Source organism: Pinus tabuliformis, chromosome 1_1, assembly GCF_031772625.1.
Source record: "Pinus tabuliformis cultivar Carrire ecotype Pingquan chromosome 1_1, CPIR1, whole genome shotgun sequence".
Lineage (NCBI taxonomy): Eukaryota > Viridiplantae > Streptophyta > Pinopsida > Pinales > Pinaceae > Pinus > Pinus tabuliformis.
This window is the reverse complement of record NC_142297.1, coordinates 909,118,895-909,132,384: the sequence shown is the minus strand read 5'-3', so window position 1 is coordinate 909,132,384 and position 13,490 is coordinate 909,118,895.

Genomic DNA, 13,490 nt, shown 5'->3' with positions numbered 1-13,490 from the left:
GTATGTTGTTATTCTATTTCAAATGCATAATTTAGCTTGTTGCGAATGAATGTATGGATGGTTGCGCAAACTAAATAATATATCATTCTTGATCCCCTTCCACCTTTTTATGGTTTTGGATTGCCTCAAGTGAGACACTCCTTTGATCTAAGGGAGTGAAAATGTTGGAAAAATGTTAGACTATGCGGAAATATTTGTTGGCACCCTAAGATGAACCTTCGATCATTATTCATTCAACAGTTTTCGCCAACAGTACTGAGGAAGAAGAATGCTAACTAGATAGTTATATCTTAAGCATTTTTTAGAAGACAAACATAAATAAAAAGATAATAGCCTTCCTCCTAAGAGTTGTTTCTTTAGGCACTTCCTTTGCATGAACTGAATATCAGTGTAGAGAATTTCCAGCTTGTTAGGTTGGAGACAAATATGTTCCCAATACTTCCAATTGATATTTAGTTATTTCAGAATATAATAAAAAAAAATTCACACCAAATGTTCCTTAGGAAAGAAGAATAACCTATACCAATACCCAACCCAGAAAACACATTGCAAACATTCATTATCCATCCCCACAAGGGTTGCCAAGCCTTTAGATGAAGATCCTATAGTCCTTTGAAGCACTAAGAAACATCAACATATGCCAAATATTCCATGTAGAGACAATTTATTGTGTATCATAAACATACACAACACACTTAGAGCCTTCCCTAACATTAATGAATGACCATATTCCAAACAGTTATGAGCAGTCAAATTACATCAACATACTAATAGCAATAATTTATTGTATAATTAACAGAGGGGGAGGGTGGAAACGTATCTCAAGTGAAGATAGGAAACCATTTCAGGGACAATTTAACTCTCCTCATTATTGTAGATGACTACAATAGATATCTTATGCAACAATCACCCCCAAGCCATATTCCATGGCTTGAGGAGATTGTTCCAAGGGCCAAAACGATTATAACGGTTGAAATAGAAATCCCAAATATGTCGCACAAAAAATGGAGCTCCTTTATCTTATGTATGCAATCCTATGTTGCTTTAGACAACACATTATTCTCAATAATGTTTGCACCCCCTATTATCTGCTAGTGAGTAATGTCTTAAGAAGATATCTTGACCAATATTTGGTTGAGAAGTTAAATCCAAGATCTGCTAGATGGGAGATTGAAGTTTTTGTTCTCTTTTTTCCCCCTCTATGCTACTTATTTCCATCCTTCCATTTAGCCTATCGAATTATGCCCTTTTTTGTTGGTTTGCTAGTTTGGCCCAAAACTAGTGAACCAATCAGATGCCACCCAACTATCCATCCTATTCCAATTTTTTTTCTATTATTTATCCTTGTCATTGTTGATTAGTCTTGTGTTTTCTTTCCAAGTCTTGCAAGAAAATCCCTATTATGCCACCTGCCCCATTTCTTACCATTTGTCCCCAAGAAAAGTCCTCCTTAGCCCTAGAAGCCATTGTATGTTTTCCTAAGCCTATGTGCCTATATTTTCTTTCAGAATATTACACATTTACAAGGGTGAAAAGTGACCAGTCTATTACACTATTCACGCTCATTTCAACATAATATTTAGTATTGTTATACAAAAAATTTCAATCTACTAATGCATGCATAAATATTATATAAACGTGAATAATTTAGCGACAATTACATGGCATTTACAAGGAAGGAATACACTTATTTGTTGCACTTGAAATACATGGCAAGCTAAAGAAGGGACAACCACTCTCCACCCAACCATAAGCACAAATACACTACAAATTTCTTGTGAATGGCCACCCCAAAGCTTCACTCAAGGAATTTTAGCTAAAGATCATTAATGGTATATAGCATGAAGGCCATTCTCCTTTGCTTGAAAGAAACAAGAGTGTTTGCTCTCAATCATTGAGTTTAGGTTATTCACACAACCAATTATGACCTCTAGGGGCCTACACAACACAAAAGGAGATCCCTTAACTACTTCATATAGTCCCTTAGTGATTCTCCCTCTATTTAGTGCCTCTTCTGCATAATGCAACAAGAAAACTAAATTAATTTTGGTCTACTTGACTCAGTCTAATGGTATCCTCACTAATTTCCTCACTTAATCATAATTCAAGCATGGAATCTATGGTTCAAATTACAAACACATGCTTTCCAGTCATTGGATCACAATGGGTTCATAAGTAGAAGACACTCTATGGCACATGATGAGTTCGTGGGAGTTCACATTCATGATCACTCATAGTTTCCTTTCCTCATCACAATGGACAATTCTTCACTTTTCCCAAGTGATACCTCATCACATGAGAGGTTTAGGGTCCCTTCTTATGCTACATAGTCAACTAGGACTTCCACACAATGTGCAACCCATGCTCAAATAGTCTAATACCTCCTCCCGTATTTTTGTCATAACTACCTGGTAGTTGGGTGGTTTAAGTAGAACATTAAGGGTTTGAAACATTAAATTTAGGGAAGGTAGGAAACTTCCCAATATCCCTTATGAACTTCCCTAAGAATTTACTATGGTCCTTCTTCTTCATCTTGTTACACTAAAATTTGTCACCATGACTATTTGCAGTTAGTATGGCTCCATCAACTGTCATACTATCCTCCTTGGCAAGCCTCATACCTCTACTCTCCATGTCAAACTCCAAGAAAGAGAGAAAGTCATTAAAAATCTATATATCTCTGGGTATGCAGTTTCTCTTAGCCTTACCTGCGTGTACGCACCCCAAATTCACAATATCTGCGTACTTGTACGCTCTGTATGTAAAGGGATGGGTGCGTACCCCTGTAAAGGTCAAAAGGCGTGAGTTTCATCTTAAAAAAGTTACTTGTGGTCATTTCTAGAGCATTCTAGAAGCTTGTTTGACGTGTATTGAGCGCCTCCAGATGGTTCATGTATCACTATGAAAGAGGAACTTATCCCATCAAGAGGGGAGCTAACCCATCCAAAGAGGGGCTTATCCCATTGATGGTGGACCTGATTAACTTCCTCTAGAGTACTATAAATATAGGCATTGGGCCAGAAGGAGGGGAGGTTGAAAGTTGAACATTCCTAAGGGTAGATACTGCTGGAATTAGGACTTCCTTATAGAAGCTTGTGAGGAGAGATTCCCATCCTTTCTTGTTTCATTTGGAAGTGGGTGAGCTTATCAAAGTAAAGGAAAACTCTTGCTGGACCCTGGGAGGAACCTGCACAACACCAAGGCTCAGGTTGTAATGGTTTCTTTTGTTTCCTATTAATACAAATAAGTCCATTCTTCTCAACAATTTGTTATTTATGAGTTGTTTCATATACTCCTTGGTCTGTATGTTAAATATGTTTGCTTTATGAGATATTCAGGTGCTATTTAATCGTTTGATTGTTAGTGAATGTAGGTTTCGAAGAGAAGGAGGAGCTCATCCGGATCGACGAGGCTGGACTGCTACAACAGCGTTGGGTTACAGGTAGGATCTAAACACTTGATTTCTTATATGGTAAATGCATATTTAGAGAAGGATTGTTCTTAATTGTCTTGTTTGTCACTAGAAAGCCTTAAGCTTCTAGGGAGGTTGGTTTTGTCCGCAAAATCGACTCTTTCCGCATGACAAAATGGTGACTCCACTGGGGAACTCCATTGATGTGAATGATTTTTCCTTTGTATGAAATTTTGATCTGAGAAAAGTTGTTTGTTTTCTGGTTTTTGGCTGTCTGACTGTGTTTTTGGGTGGGCTAGCTTAGGGTTAAATTAGATTTTAGTTTTTCTTTGTTTTTCTAGAAGTACGCAACCTCTGCGTTGAGCACAGTGCGTACTTGTATGCACTGTAGCTTTGTGCACAGAGCGTACCCACACCTGTGCAAACAGGTCGCCTGCGTACCCTGTCAAAATTAAGAAAATTTCAATTTTCTTCTTTTTGCCTTTTAGATTTTGGTTTTAATTTGTTTTCTCTGCCCAGATCCACTGGTTTTCTGCCATAAATCTTCACCTAAGCTTGTTTCGTCAGTGTCGAGAGTTTTAGTGAAATTCATAGAGATTTTGCCTTAGGGTTTGATTTTTAACTGGTCCTGTAGTGACTTTGGCGTTAGAGGTTGTCAAACTTTGAATCTCCGTGGTTTTGTTCAACCCTCTTAGGAGTCGGGCCTGTCATAGAATTCATCCTTGTGAGAGACCTACATTTGTGTCTTCTCTTTGCGAATCTCGAAAAAGTTTGTTGATTGAACTTTGAATTTTATTCTTGAGAAAAAGAACAAAAGATTTTTATTTTTGTTTTTGACTGGTTTTTGGTTGTGCATTAACTAGTCCTTACTTGCATTTTGACTGAGTAAAACATCCAAGAATCATCTTTAGTAGGCTTTTGCCTCGTTTGATTTAATTTTTAGGTGCATTTCTCTAGATTTGCTTTTGAGTGAAATTGAGTTGATTTGATTGCCATAGCTTTTTTAACTTTGATTTTTGTTAAAGTGAGTTTTACATGCTTTATTAATTAGGAAAAAAAATACAAAAATATCTTTTGAAGGAAAGTTTGCTTTGGTAGCATTTGAGTCTTTGAAAGGAAAAGGAATTTTCGTAGAATAATTAGTGGTCATGTGTTGTATGTTTTGGAAAAGATAAAGAGATTGTTTCTTTGATTGTCTTTGCCAAGAAAGTTGTCTTTTATAAATTTTGCATTCTCCAACTCTCTTAGCTAGGGAATTCATTGAAAAAGAAAATTAGTATAAGTCATCCTAAGTGCATCTTTTTATCGGATTTGAGTCGAGTCTACATACCATCAGTTTCATCTCCGCTACCTTTTGTCTTAAAGAAAAGCCATAAAAATTAATGCTTAAAGTAAAATCAACGTAGTAACTTTTATTTACTAGGGCTCTGAAACACCAATATAGATCAGGCTAGTGTCTTGGAGTAGGAGAGTAATTAACTCTCCAAGACAGCAAAACCAAACAAGTAGCTTATCTTGTGGTAGGTTAAATCCAACTGTTGCATTTATACTCTAGGAAAGCTCCTCTTAAAGGAGAAGCACGAGCTCGTGTCCGAACCAGTGAGGGGATCAATCTTCCCTCGTTGGGAATGACGCCAGACACGCACGTATTACAAATGGTAAACCTCAGATTAACCATTGTCGAGGAGCCAGGGGTCACTTGTCGGTAAACCTTGGATTATTGTCAAGGAGCCGGCAAGGGGATTGAGCTTGATACTCTGCCCTTGCGTGCTGTCGGAGCGTAGACTGTTCCCCCAGGTGTATTTGTTGCTGTTGGTAACCTTAGTGACCATTATATTTAGGAATCTACCTGAGGTGACGGTGGAGGGAAGATCCCACTGTACCTGGAGCAGACGTCGGCTAGACTCACTTGGATTTTCCGGGGGGTTCACTTCACTCGAGACGGTTAAAGTGGAGGAACTTGTTCCGGTCTATTCATTAAGCAGGTTGCTGGGGTAACTGTTCCACCCACCACTTCTGTACTGAATTCGGCGATGTTGGGCTTCATCACCAACTAGTGTTTTCAGTCCGGAAGGCTACTGTTTGTGTATGGTTTGACGCCCTAGATTCTTTAGGCGTATGATTCAAATTTGTTTGGTTCTTTAGAGACTTTAGGTGGTTTGCTTTGAGATTTTACTTTGTTTGCGTGTGCAGTAGTTAAAAGTTTTAACTGTGGCGGAATTACCGAGACAGTCCCGTAGACTTCGGGGCCAGTCTCCTGAGATTGTTATCGTGGCCGATTTGTTGAGGAAGTCCTGTAGACTTCGGGGCAAACCTCCTGAAGACATCCCGGGTCATTACGAAGGTTTGAAAGTCCTTGTAACTCCTCCTAGTGGCAGTAAAGTAGGTTCACCTGAAGAAGGAGAGTCTTCGTTGGTAGTCCATCCAGATTACCAAAGTCTAGAAACAGGTTATAATCCTGAAGCTGTTGCAGTTTCTGAGCTTGCTGGTAGTTTTTCATCTACTAGTGATATAGGCGAAGAACCTGAAATATCTGAACCTGTTACTCCAACTTCTAGTGTTCCTGATTCACCTAGGGTAGAAAGAGTCATCACCAAAAATCTTCCTTCTGGTTTGATAGCTATTGAAGAACTTGCTCCAGAAGAAGACATAGGCGGCCCTATTCTTGAAGATCAACCTACTATTGATCTAAGGGAGCATGAATCTATCTTTTACAGTCCACCTAGAAGTACTACTTGGTACCTTTCGTTAACTAATTATTTAGACAACTCAGGGATAAGTTTTTCTCCACCTCGTACTCCTTATCCATCCGGAGGTATTTATAATCCTGTAAATATGTCTAGTCAGTCGTCCGTGTTCACTCAATCTCCTGAATCTTTCTTGTATGGTGGTCCTTCTGTTCCTATTGGGTATCAATCACTTTCTGGTACCTTTGCAGGAGCATCTCCACAACCCGTTGGACATGGGTCATTACCTGGAAACAATGGTAATAAACCGTTGGGCGTAGGAGACATTTATATGATGTCAGGTTCAATTCTCGGTTCTCAACCTCAAGGTGGCCAATTACCGCTTGGGGGGCAGCCTCAATTAACGCCTGGGGGGCAACCTCAAGGTACACAACTTGCGTCTGGGGGCAGCCTCAAGGACAATATGTACCTATGGTACAGTATATTCCTCAAGGTCAACCCCAGCCTCAATATGTACCCTAGGGTCAACCTCAGTATCAATTTATGCCTCAAGATCAACCCCAGTATCAGTACTTACCTCAAGGGTATCTACCCCAAGGTCAGTATTCGAGTCAAGGTTATCAACCACCCCAAGGTCAATCTTATGTTCAAGGTACGGGAAATGTACCTTTCAATTATCAATCCTACCCTCAATCCAGTTATGGATCTCAATATCCTCAACCTGTCATGGGTCAATACCCCGGAATGAACATAGTGTGGGATCCATCGCAAGTTCAACAAGTGTTGCAGCCAAGCATACAGTTGTCATCTCAAACTGGACAACCTGTGGTTTCTGGTCCACCCCAGCAACCAGTCCAGTCTAATGTTCAAACTTCTGTACCTTCGGTAGTTACTCAGTCGCCAATTGCACCTAGTACTCCATCTCAAACAACTGCTGCAACTACCGCAACATCTGTTTCTTCCACCGCACTTACTTCTGGAGTATCGACAGCTCCGGTTTCTACTGTCTCTGCCACTACTACGCAGACATCTTTACCATTGTCTGGATCCACGATTCAAACTACGGTTCAGATGCCTGTGGGGCAGCCTGGTTTAAGTACGGTTGTCACTAGTCAACCACAATTTGTTTATCAACCGTACCAGGGACAGTACCAATACGGGCCTGCTGTCCAACAACCGGTTTACCAGTATCAACCGTATCCTGGGTACACTTATCAACAACCACAGCAACCCCAGTACGGTCCGGTTAATCCTGGTTTTCCGGGAGGATACAATATCCCGAATGCGATTCCTGTTCCAAGTTATCCTAGATATCCTCCTCCTGGGACTGGTCTTGTGACCCAGAGTTTTAGGGATCCTAATCGGCAATTGCCGTTTATCGCAACTTTGGATTTACCAGACTTGACGCGCCTAACGAACGATCCAATAAATTATCTTCCGTTCTGGCCGCCAATGCCAAATAAGTTGCCCAGTGACATACCCAAGTTCGAAGGTAAGTCTGGAGAGGATCCATCAAATCACGTGATGACTTACCACCTCTGGTGTGCTTCAAATTCTATCTCGGATGATTCGATCTGTTTACGTCTTTTTCAGCGTACACTCATTGGTCTCGCGGCCAAGTGGTACATTGAGTTACCACGGGCCTCTTTTTATAATTTTAGTCAGTTAGCTACCTCGTTCTTAACACATTTTCAGTTGCCGGTCAGGTATGATAATGGCACTGAGTTATTAACTTCATTAAAACAGTCGACGTCCACTTATATTTCCGATCATATTCATGAATGGAGACATCGAAGGCGATTAGTGAATGTTTTTATCCCGGACCAAATCTTAGCTGAATGGTTTGTTAAATCATTATTACCGAAGATTACTGAAGACATAGCTAAGGCCGGAGTAGTTACTGAAGAGCAAGTAATTGCTCAAGCACAGTACCTTGACTTAGTTTATACTCAGTCGGGTACGTTACACGAAAAGATCCCAGATCTTCCAAAGTCAAATCAAATTGCTGCTGCTCCTTCGGGGTCTCATGCTACTGATGGCACGATTGGTACGGTAAATACTAAAAGCAAGAAGAAGTCTTCAAAGAATTCTTCGCCCATTATAACCTTACCAGACTCCCCGACAGGAGAATCTTCTCCTGAAATTTCCGCTGATATTCACGCTGTAGAGTCATCTATGGCTAAATCAAGGCTCCAAAGGAGAAAAAAGAAAAGTTGGAAACCAATGACGAAAAGCGCAAACCTCGATATCCTTGTCTTATTTGTGAAGAGGATCATTTTACAAGAGATTGCCCTCATCGGGCCGAGGTTGTGAAAATCGTCAAGGGTTCCCCAACTCCTGTTGTTTTGAAAGATCCATTTCCAAAGCAGGAGAGTAAGATGATAGGTTCTTCCTCGAGTGCCAGTGAAGAACCCATATTGATGATGTCTCATGTAAGGATTGCGACTCGTTCACACGATTATGGTAGTAAAAGTCCTGTTGATGGATTGAAAGAAGCAGAATCTTCTCATTCAAATCCATCAACCTCAGCTCCCGGTTCCGATCCACTACAGATCGAGAAACCTAACCCTGACTTAGTAATCAAACCGCCCGCCAAGGGTGTACTTCGAAGGTCTGCTTTCAATCCACATGTGAGAGTGACCCAGAATTACAACATTGTTGAGGATTTAGCTGTTTCACCCTCAACAATGTCGGCTTTAGAAGTGCTGCAATCATGCCCAGCACAACGAAAATTACTTTTGTCGGCTATAGGAGCTGTTGATGTTCAGGACCCGAACCTGATAATCTTTGATCTAGAAAATAGTACACCGCGTCTCCCTCATCAGATGGCTTTCCAGATTCCAGTGATAGTAAAAAACAGGCCTATTCATCGGACTGTAATTGATGAGGGAGCTTCCACGTGTATTATGTCGATTCAGTGTTGGAGATCGCTTGGTTCTCCTTCGCTGAACCAATCCTCGACAATTCTTAAGGCCTTTGATGGCTGTGGGTTCCATCTATTTGGCATTTTACAGGATTTGCCTATAGGGGTTGAAGGAAAAACCGTTAGTCTGGATGTGGAGGTGGTTGATGCCCCTCTAGACTACAACCTTCTCTTGGGTCGAAGTTTGTCTTACGCTATGACAGTGGTCGTCTCATCGGTCTTCAGAGTTATAAAGTTTCCACATAATGGCAAGATCGTGACAATAGACCAGCTGGCTTTCTTTTCATCCGACCCAGCCTCTTCAGAGAGTATCCAGCATGTCCGTAAAACGACTATCCCTTATAAGGATGTTGGCGTAGGATTAGTTAAAGATTCCGGTTTACTGGGAACTTTTCCTTTTCCTCCAATCAACGCAGACCCTTCATTCACATTCATTCATATGATTACGTCAGATACTATTATTTACGATGATCCTTGGATTGTCCCATCTGAATCTGAGATAGACTCATTCGGTGATGGTATGCCTTTGAGTCCATATGAAATTGCTTATGAAGCCGTGCAGTCTTTTACTGACCCGCGTTCAACCCAAATCGACCAAATGAATGTGGTCGGTGAGGAATCACTTTTCACATCAACCTCAGAACGGATAGCGTTTCCTGAAGTCATGTCATCTGACGAGCAACTTCGCGAAATCCTAAGTGTAGATGATCTACCATGGGAAGATCTCCATCATAGATCTTCATTTTTACCTGAGGGTGATGGCTTTGGAAATGATTTTTCATCAATCTTTACGGCTGAATATGTTAAGGACGCTCAGAATCCCATGAAACATCCTGATTCAGATTTGAATTTGGGAAACATTTCCCAAACTATTGCCATTGACATTTCAGTCAAAGCTGGAATTGTTGAGAACATTCATATAGGCGCCTCGTGTACAGATGACGAAATTCAAACATACAAGGCCCTATTTCAAGAATTCCATGACGTGTTTGCCTGGTCCTATGAGGAAATGCCAGGAATTGATCCCTCCATTGTTGTTCATGAGATCAAGACTTACCCGGACGCTAAACCCGTTCGGCAATGTCTGCGTCAGATACACCCTCGGAAAGCAGCTGCGATTAAAGTAGAAGTTGAGAAGCTGTTGAAAGCAGGTTTCATTTATCCGATCCCGTTAACGGATTGGGTATCGAATATTGTTCCGGTTAACAAGAAACAAGGAACAATAAGAATATGCATCGACTATAGGGATATTAATCGTGCTTGTCCAAAAGACAACTATCCCACGCCCTATATCGATCAAATAATTGATGATTGTGCCGGCAGTGAAATATTTTCCTTTATGGATGGTTTTTCCGGTTACAATCAAATCAATATTCTACCTGCCGATCAACCAAAAACGGCTTTCATTTGTCCATGGGGGACATTTGCTTATTGTAAACTACCTTTTGGACTTAAGAATGCCGGAGCCACTTTTCAAAGGGCAATGTCTTATGCGTTTCATGACATCAAACACATTGTGCAACAGTATCTCGATGATTTGCCTGCTCATTCTTTACATCGAGCTGATCACCTTGTCCATTTACGAGCAATCTTCATGAGGTGTAGGCATTATCGTATACGTTTGAACCCACACAAATGTGTCTTCTGTATAGAAGTGGGACGATTGCTGGGATTTGTAGTTTCAAAAATCGGCATTCGCGTCGATCCCTCGAAGGTAGAAGCTATCATCAAGTTGCCTCCTCCCTCGAATCTTCGCCAACTCTAGAGTTTGCAGGGGAAAGCAAACTTTTTACGCCAGTTCATTCCTAACTACGCCGAGGTCACAAAAGGTTTTACGCAGTTGTTGAAACAGAACGCTCAATTCTCTTGGGATGAGATAGCTCAGTAATCTTTCGATGCACTTAAACACGCGTTGACCCATGCACCGTTGTTGCATCCTCCCAACTACAACCAAGATTACTTTTTGTACCTCGCCGCCTCTCATTCCACTATTGGAATGGTGTTAGTTCAGGAAGACGAAGTCGGAACGGAACATGTGATATATTATCTTAGTAGGACGTTAAATCCCACTAAACTAAAATATTCGCATGTGGAGAAATTGGCCCTGGCAGCCGTTTAGGTTGTCCAACGTTTTCGTCATTACATTCTTCTCCGTAAAACTACAGTCATTTCAGATTGCAACCCTATGATCTACATTTTGACTAAACAATTGCTAGGGGGCAAGTACTCTAAATGGATCGTTATCTTGCAAGAGTTCGACTTAGAGTTTGAAAAATCTAAGTCTAAGAAATCTTTAGTTTTTGCAGAGTTGATGTGTGACTTCCCGCGTGCTGACACGGAAATTGTGGCAGAGGAACCCATTGCGGACGAATCTTTGTTTCTCATCAGCACTTTAGATCCGTGGTATGGGGATATAATCGTCTATCTCCAAACCCAATCCTTTCGGCCCGAAGCTTCAAAGTCAGAACGTCGGAAAATTCGATTCCAGTCCCAATAGTACAAAATTATTGGAGATACTCTTTATCGCCGTGGGGCAGACTTGGTTTTCCGACGTTGCTTAACTCATGAAGAGGCAGAAAGGGTTTTAAATGACTGTCACTTTGGGGCGTGTGGCGGTCATATGTCTGGGTATGCCACAGCTCAGAAGGTGTTGCGTGCTGGCTACTTCTGGCCGTCCATGTTTAAAGATTGTATCATTGCGGTCCGAAAATGCCACAACTGTCAAGTGTTTGATCGCAAGATGCACGCACCACCCGCTCCTCTCCACCCTATAATTGCCGTTGGTCCTTTTTCCAAATGGGGTATTGACTTTATTACATGTAACCCTCACTCGGCCGGGGGGCATGCGTATATCATCCTTGCGGTTGATTATTTTATTAAGTGGGCCGAGGCGATGCCTACATTCGAGGCTGACGGCAAGACAGCTGTAATTTTCGTATTCAATCACATTATTGCTAGGTTTGGTGTCCCGCAAGTGATAATCACTGACCATGGACGCCATTTTCGAAACATTATGATGACAGAACTTACAGGCCAGCTTGGTTTACGTCATGATAGTTCTACTCCTTATTATCCCCAAGCAAACGGTTTGGTTGAGTCCATCAACAAAGTTCTAGTTATCATGATCCAACAAATCATTGGTATTCATTGGTCGAATTGGCACAACATGTTATTTTCAGCACTTTGGGCGTACCGAACCTCAGTGAAAACATCAACAAGGTTCACTCCTTTCCAACTAGTTTATGGTTTGGAAGCTGTGCTGCCTATTGAATGCGAAATCCCATCACTTCAAATGGTTCCGAAGAGGAGAAGCGTTTGTTATACTTAGCTCAATTAGATGAGACTCGACGCGATGCTACACTGGCAATGGAGACTCATGCAAAACGGATGAAAGCTCAGTATGACCGTAACGTGACCCCTCGAAATTTTTCGGAAGGAGACCTAGTGCTATTATATGATCAAGCTAACGATAAATTAGGTGCTGGAAAATTCGTTCCTATGTGGCATGGACCCTACATTGTTAAGCGAAAGCTAGCAAAAGGGGCCTATGAGCTGGTTGACTTTGATGGGGACTCTTTGGGTAAACCTAGAAATGGACTTTACGTAAAGAGGTATTATGCTTAAATGATGGGTGTGGAGATTTTAGTTAGGTTAGTTAGGTTAATTTTTCTTTCTAGCTGGTGTGTTTGTTAGTTTAGACAGTGTGCTTAGCTTAGAAAGTGTGTTTTCGTCGTTATTCTGGCTTATCTTGGTTTTACTCTTGATATTGCAGATGTCGACGCCTCTCCAAACGTACATTGGATTCACTGATGGTGCTTGTCGTAGTACACAGAATATCTCTTCCGTAGCCTGGGTTATCTATTCGCCCTCTGACGAGTTAGTTTCTATGCATGGGGTGAGCCTCGGTCAAACAACAAACAACATTGCAGAATACAGTGCAGTGATTGAGTTATTATCTGAATCTATTTCATTTGGGATTCGGAGTTTGATAGTGAGGTTAGATTCTAAACTCGTTGTATTACAGCTTAATAGAGTCTATGCCATTAGAAATCCAGTCTTATTAAGATTGTTTTTGAGGGTGCGTCTCTTGGAACGTGAATTTGATTACATTGAATATCAGCATATTCCAAGGTCATTAAATACATTAGCAGATGCAATTGCTTCTCGAATGTTAGACAGACATTTGCGATAATCATACATGTAAATTTAAAAACATTTCATCACACATGTTTAACAAGATAAGCCGGTAATAATGATATATATAGATAGGAGTGTGTCAAAATATACATCGTCTTCGATCATAGGTTGAAAAACACCTTATGATCGGCAAAAATGATAAGTACAAAAAACCAAAATGTCACATGTGTCTACAAAAAATGACTAGCCAATCACTGGTGGTGCCCTCTATACGACACCATTGCCCGTGCTACCCTACACAGGAACCTCCTAAAAGGTCCTGGGATTGCGA